Here is a 6,458-nt window from a genome sequence, read left to right as displayed (position 1 = left end):
AATTAAAAAGTGAGAAAATGACCTGAATAGACACTTCTTTAAAGAGGATATATAGATGGCCAACAGACATATGAAAAGACGCTCAATGTCACTAATCATCAGAGAAATGCAAATTAAAACCACAATAAGATATCACCTCACACTAGTCAGAATGGATGCCATTAATAAATGAACAAATAAATATTGGCAAGAATGTGGAAAAGGGAACCTTTATGCACTGTTGGTGGGAATGCAGATTGGTACAGCCACTGTGAAAAGCAGTATGGATTTTCCTCAAAAATTTAAAAATGGATACCAAGATGCTGATGGATTAAGTGGAAGTTACATTGACATTCTCCCAGGACCAAACTGGAATTGCAACTAAAATATAGAAAGACCATGCAGAATAATCAACTTAAGACTAGCTGGAGAGACCCCTTATACCAAGGACCTAAAGTGGAGACCACATGGAGATGGGTAAAAAGTGAAGAGAGCTAGAGGGCTGGCAAGGATCCCACAGGCAGCAGATGAAGCTCTGGAGGGTTATCTCAGTGGGTGGTTCCCACTGAGAACTCTGGGGTCTAAACCCCAAGCTGTGCTTCCCAGCCCAGAGCACCAGAACTGAGAAAGGTGCCCACATAACATCTGGCTGTGAAAGCAGCAGGGTTTCTGTCTGCCAGGGAGAGATGGCTGGTAAAGCAGATATGCTGTGAAAGGGCCAACATACAAAATTTTGTGTGCAGCCACTCATCTTGGGCTCCTGCAGAGGGAGGGCAGAGTGGACTAGAGCTGTGTGAGGAGAATCTAGTGATGCTGGTTCTGGGGATAGAACTCAGGGGGGGACCATCTGGATTCCTGTGCTGAGTCATCCCCCCATACTGCAGAGGACATATTTCTCAGACATACATTTACCATCCAGGCAGCTTTTGCCTGGTGGGGAAGCAATTGTCCCACCCATCGAAACTTCTCCTTCCACTCTGGGGAGTTTATGCCTTTCTGTGGTCTACAGCCTGACACTCAGTAAGAGACTGAGAATAACAGCCTATAGGCAGGAGTGGATCTCCAGGTACTTTGAGTCTTTGCCTGATCTGCTTCTGGACTGGGGACTTGGAAAAGCAGACCTTGGTGCACATCTTGGTCCTGTCCAAACAGCGTCTGACATTGGCCTGTAACAGAGACCCTCCAAAAAGCTTAGTAGTCCTACTGAGCTACCTAATACATAGAAACCAACCCAAACAGGCAGGCAAAATTGTGAGACAAAAAAACAAGCTCCAAAAGAAAGAACAAGAAAATTCTCCAGAAGAAGAGCTAAATGAAATGGAGATAAGCAATCTATCAGATATAGAATTCAGAATAATGATTGTAAGGATGCTCAGCAGCATGATGAAACATATGGAGACTATGAAGGAAATTAAGAATGAAGTAGCAGAAATAAAGAATACATTGGAAGGATATACAGCCGTTTCGAGGATGCTGAGGATCAGAGCAGCAATTTAGAAGACAGAGTAGAAAAAAGCACTCAACCAGACAAAAAAAAAACAACCATTTAAAAAACAGGACAGTTTAAGGGAGCTGTGGGACAACACGAAATGTAACAATATTCACATCATAGGAGTACCAGAAGGTGAGGAAAGTGAGCAAAGGGTAGAAAACTTGTTTGAAGAAATAATGGCAGGAAACTTCCCTAATGTGGTCAAGGAAAAAGTCACGCAAATTCAGGAGGCACAGGGAGTCCCAAGCAAGAAGAACCCAAAGAGGCCCATGCCCAGACACATCATAATTAAAATGCCAAAACTTCAAGACAAAGAGAGAATCATAAAGGCAGCAAGAGAAAAGCAATTGGTTTCCTACAAAGGAGCTCCCACAAGGCTGTTAGCTAATTTCTCATCAGAAACTCTACAGGCCAGAAGGGAATGGCATGAAGTACTCAAAGTAATGCAAAACAAGGATCTGAAACCAAGACTACTCTATCCAGCAAGGCTATCATTCAAAGTAGATGATAAAATAAAGAGCTTCCCAGATTAAAAAAAAAAAAAAAAAAAATGCCTAAAGGAGTTTATCACCACCAAACCAGCATTGCAGGAAATGTTAAAGGGACTGCTGTAATTAGAAGTTGAATGTTTGGCAAAGCTTCCCTGTGAGGCCCTCCAGACCAGGGCTTTTGTTTCCTGGGAGCTTCTTGGTTGCTGCTTCAATTTCATCAGTTGTTGGCCTATTCAGGTTTTCTGATTCTTCTTGATTCAGTTTTACATGATCTCACTCATATGTGGAATCTAATGAACAAAACAGACTGATGAACAAAATAGATCCAGAGACATAGAAGCATGGAGCAGACTGAAGAATCTCAGGGGGAAGGCGGGGTGGGGAGTGGAAGGGAGATTAATGAAAGAACTTATATACATGTGTGCATAACCCCTGGACACAGACAGCAGTGTGGTGAAGGCCTGGTGGTGGTGGTGGTGGTGGTGGTGGATGCAGGATGGAGGGGATCAATGGGGGGGGGGGGAAGGAAGGGGACATCTGTAATACTTTCAACAATAAAACACATATAAAAAAATCAAATAACCACAAAATAACATGCAGGCCTTGCCATTGGTGGAGCTGCTCCAGTCTAGTTTTCTTTCCCTGCCATGAGTTTTAAAGTCTAGACATTGATCAATCAGTGGAGAAGAGGAGGAATATTCTATTTGCACATGCACAGCTTTAAAGTGGAATTTCGTGATGTATGTTGGGTGGATAAAGACTTTTTGGGTCAGCATACGTTAGTTCTGGGCAACGTAGTATAGTGGTTAAAGATGTGTCCTTTGGCATCATCCTGCCTTTAAATCCTCAGACCTGTCCCTTGTCATGGGCAAGTCTCTAGCCCTTGACACTGTGTCTGCAAAATGGGAGTAATAAAAATACCTAATCTTAACAGATTTGGGGGTAGAGATTAAATAACATGATTTACATAAAATGTCAGTAACTTTGTGCTTGGTTCATAGGAAATAAAATATTCTAAAAAAAAAAAAAAGGATCTGCCTTATGACCCAGCCATTCCATTTCTGGGAATATATCCCAAAAAACCTGAAACACTAACTTGAAAGAATACACCCACCTCTGTGTCCAATGCAGCATTATTTATAATAGCCAAGATTTGGAAGCAGCCCAAATGCCTATCAGTAGATGTGTGGTTAAAAAAAGCTGGTACATTTACACAATGGAATACTACTGATTTGTAAAAAAGAAGGAAATCTTACCTTTTGCATCAGTATGGATGAACATGGAGAGTATTACGCTAAGTGAAATAGACCAGTCAGAGAAAGACAAGTACCATGTGATTTCACTTCCAATAAACAAAATATGATATTCTATTTTTAAATTTTTTTAAATTTTAGGGATGGAGCAAAGGGAGAGATGAGAGAGAGAGAGAGAGAGAAAGAGATGTGAGAGAGATACATAGATTAGTTGCCTGCCATACATGCCCAGACAGGCCCACAACGAAGGTATGTGCCCTGACCAGGAATCAAACCTGAGACCTTCCAGTGCATGAGATAATGCTCCAACTCACTGAGCCACACTAGCCAGAGCTTTAATGAACAAAATAAACTAATGAACAAAGTGGAGACAGAGTCATGGACACAGAGAACAGACTGACAGCTGTTAGAGGGGAGGGGTTTGAGGTCTGGGTGAGAAGGGTGAAGTATTTAAGGAAAGAAAAAAAGAGTCATGGACACACACAACAGCATGGTGATTACCAGAGTGAAGGTACCTGTGGAGGGAGAAGAAGGTAAAGGGGGGGGGGAGAAATGGTGAAGCAAGGAGACTTGACTACGAGTGGTAAACACACTATACAATGTACAGATGATGCATTGTAGAGTTGTATACCTGAAACTTCTATAATTTTAAAATTTTTATTTATTTTAATCCTCACAGGAGGATTTTATCCATTGCCTTTCAGAGACAGTGGAACGGAGAGAGAGAGGAGAGGGAGAGAGAGGGACAAACATCAATGTGATAGAGACACATCAATTGGTTGCCTCCTGCATATGACCCAACCCGGGCCAGGGATCGAGCCTGCAACCAAGGTTGGTGCCCTTGGTAGGACTCAAACCTGGGGCTCTTCAGTCCAAGAGCTGACGCTCTAACCACTGAGCAAAAGAGCTAGGGCAGGAAATTTGTATAATTTTACTAACCAATGCCACTCCAATAAACTAACAACAAAAAAAAGAAATCACTTTTTCATGTTTTGAGTTTGGTTTCTGGAGACTTTTTACTTAATTTCTATGCTACCATCTTACCTTGGATATTCGTGGAAGTTGGTAATTTTTTAATTTCTGCCCACCCATTTGAGGTAGTACATTTTTATGACATTGTTTTGCTCCTAGCAATTCAGCAGGCGGGTCAGTAGAGGTTTTTTACTTCTGCGGTAGGTGGTGCTCTAGCACAGATTTTGTGTTCCCTTAGCTGCTCTGGCTGCCCTTCCAAGGTCTGCACCGGGCCCCGTCCCTCCCGTTAGGGAAAATGCCAGGTGGGGACCTGAGTGGGGTGCAGCAGCTTCTGTGTTTGGGTCACCTGGGTGACAGGGCAGCGCGCTGTTGTGGCAGGTTGTGAGGCACTGGGCTTGCAACTGCCAGGCGCGCCTCCTGGTTGCTCCCGTCCGCGGCCCCAGGCGCTGTTTCAGGGCCTCCGCCCGGCGGGTCTGAGGAGAGGGGGTCAGGAGCCTGGGGGCGCCCCCTCAGTCGCGGCCGCCGCGCCGCTGTGCTGCTTACACCCCCAGGCCTGCCGCGGGGGTCGCTGCCGTGGGGGGCAGCGAGCAGCTCCGGGGCAGGGGCGCTTCTGCCCTGCCACCCCGCGGGGCCCAGGGGGAGGGTCCCGCCCCGTCCCTGCCGCGCAGCCGGGGCCACAGTGGTGCCCGCGGCGCAGCGCGTCCCCCATCCTGCTCCCCCGCGGCTTCCACACCCACCTTCAGGCGCGGGGCCCGCAGCTCTGGGCACTGTCGTGTCCCGCGGAGGAGCCTCGATAAGTTACGTTTGTTCAACTTGCACATTTAAGGGGAGATACAAACGGGCATCCTCAGCCTGTCGTGACGCTGACATTTCAAAGGCGCGTTTTGTTTTGTTTAACAGCTGAAATTGACACACATTTATTGTCTCACAGCTTCCTTGGGTCACGGAGTCCAAATGTTTTCTGGGACTGAAACGTTACTAAGTTTTCGGGGCGTGTAGGGCCGGCTTCCTCCCTGCCGCGGGTCTGCGGCCGAACAGAGCCCAGGGACTCGGCTCCCGGGGGCCTTGGAGCCGGGACCCTCCTTCTCAGAGGGCGGTTCCCGCTGAAAGACACGCGCGGCAGGGGGGAGGCTTCCGTGCCTGTGAAAACGCCTGTCGGCGTCGTGTTCTTAAATTCAAAACGCGGTATAAAATGATATGTAGTTTACAGTGCAGTAATCTCAAAAGTGTGCAATCATTCAAAATAGTTATAAATTCATAATTTTTTAAGGTATCAGAATATTAACAGTTATTTGTATTATAATTTTGACTGATTTTTATTTTCTATTTTGTATACCATTTTTTAAATGTTTTAATTTACCTTTATTGTTGAAGGTATTACAAATGTCCCCCTTTTTCCCTCATTGATCCCTCCACCCTGCACCCCTCCTCCCCAGGCCTTCACCGCACTGTCTGTGTCCAGGGGTTATGCATAGATGCATATAAATTCTTAGGTTAATCTCTCCCCACCCACTCCCCCACCCCCACCTTCCCTGTGAGATTCATCAGTCTCTTCCATGCTTCTAAATTTATTTTGTCTCTGGATCTATTCTGTTCATCAGTTTATTTTGTTCATTAGATTCCACATATGAATAAGATCATGTGATACTTTTCTTTCTCTGACTAGCTTGTTTCACTTAGCATAATACTCTCCAGTTCCCACCATGCTGTCTCAAAGGGTAAGGAATCCTTCTTTTTAATAGCTGCCTACTATTTCATGGTGTAAATGTCCGAGAAGATGCTTGATATAGATTTCAGTCTTCTTGAACTTGTAGAGACCTGTTTTGTGTCCTAACATGTGATTTATCTTTGAGAATGTTCCATGTGTAATTGAGGAGAAGGCATATTCTGCAGCTTTGGGGTGAAATGTTCTGTAAATGTCAATTAAATCTATCTGATCTAGTGTGTAATTTAGAGTCACTGTTTCCTTGTTGATGTTTTGTCTGGAAGATCTATCCAGTGAAGTCAGGGGGGTGTTAAAGTTCCCTACTATGTCGATCTCTCCTTTACAGTCCTCCAGAAATTTTTTTTTTTTCCCCCCAGCCTGTGTGAGTCTGTTGTTTTGAGTCTTTTGTTCTGAGGTGGGTGTCTTGTAGACAGCATGTATTTGGGTCATGTTTTCTTATCTATTCAGCTACCCTATGTCTTTTGATTGGAGCACTTAATCCATTTATGTTTAAGGTTATTATTGATAGGTAGTTATCTATTGCCATTTTATTTCTATATGCCTAT

This window comes from Miniopterus schreibersii, assembly GCF_964146895.1.
Source record: "Miniopterus schreibersii genome assembly, chromosome: 19".
Taxonomy (NCBI): domain Eukaryota; kingdom Metazoa; phylum Chordata; class Mammalia; order Chiroptera; family Miniopteridae; genus Miniopterus; species Miniopterus schreibersii.
Note: the sequence above shows the minus strand (reverse complement) of the source record.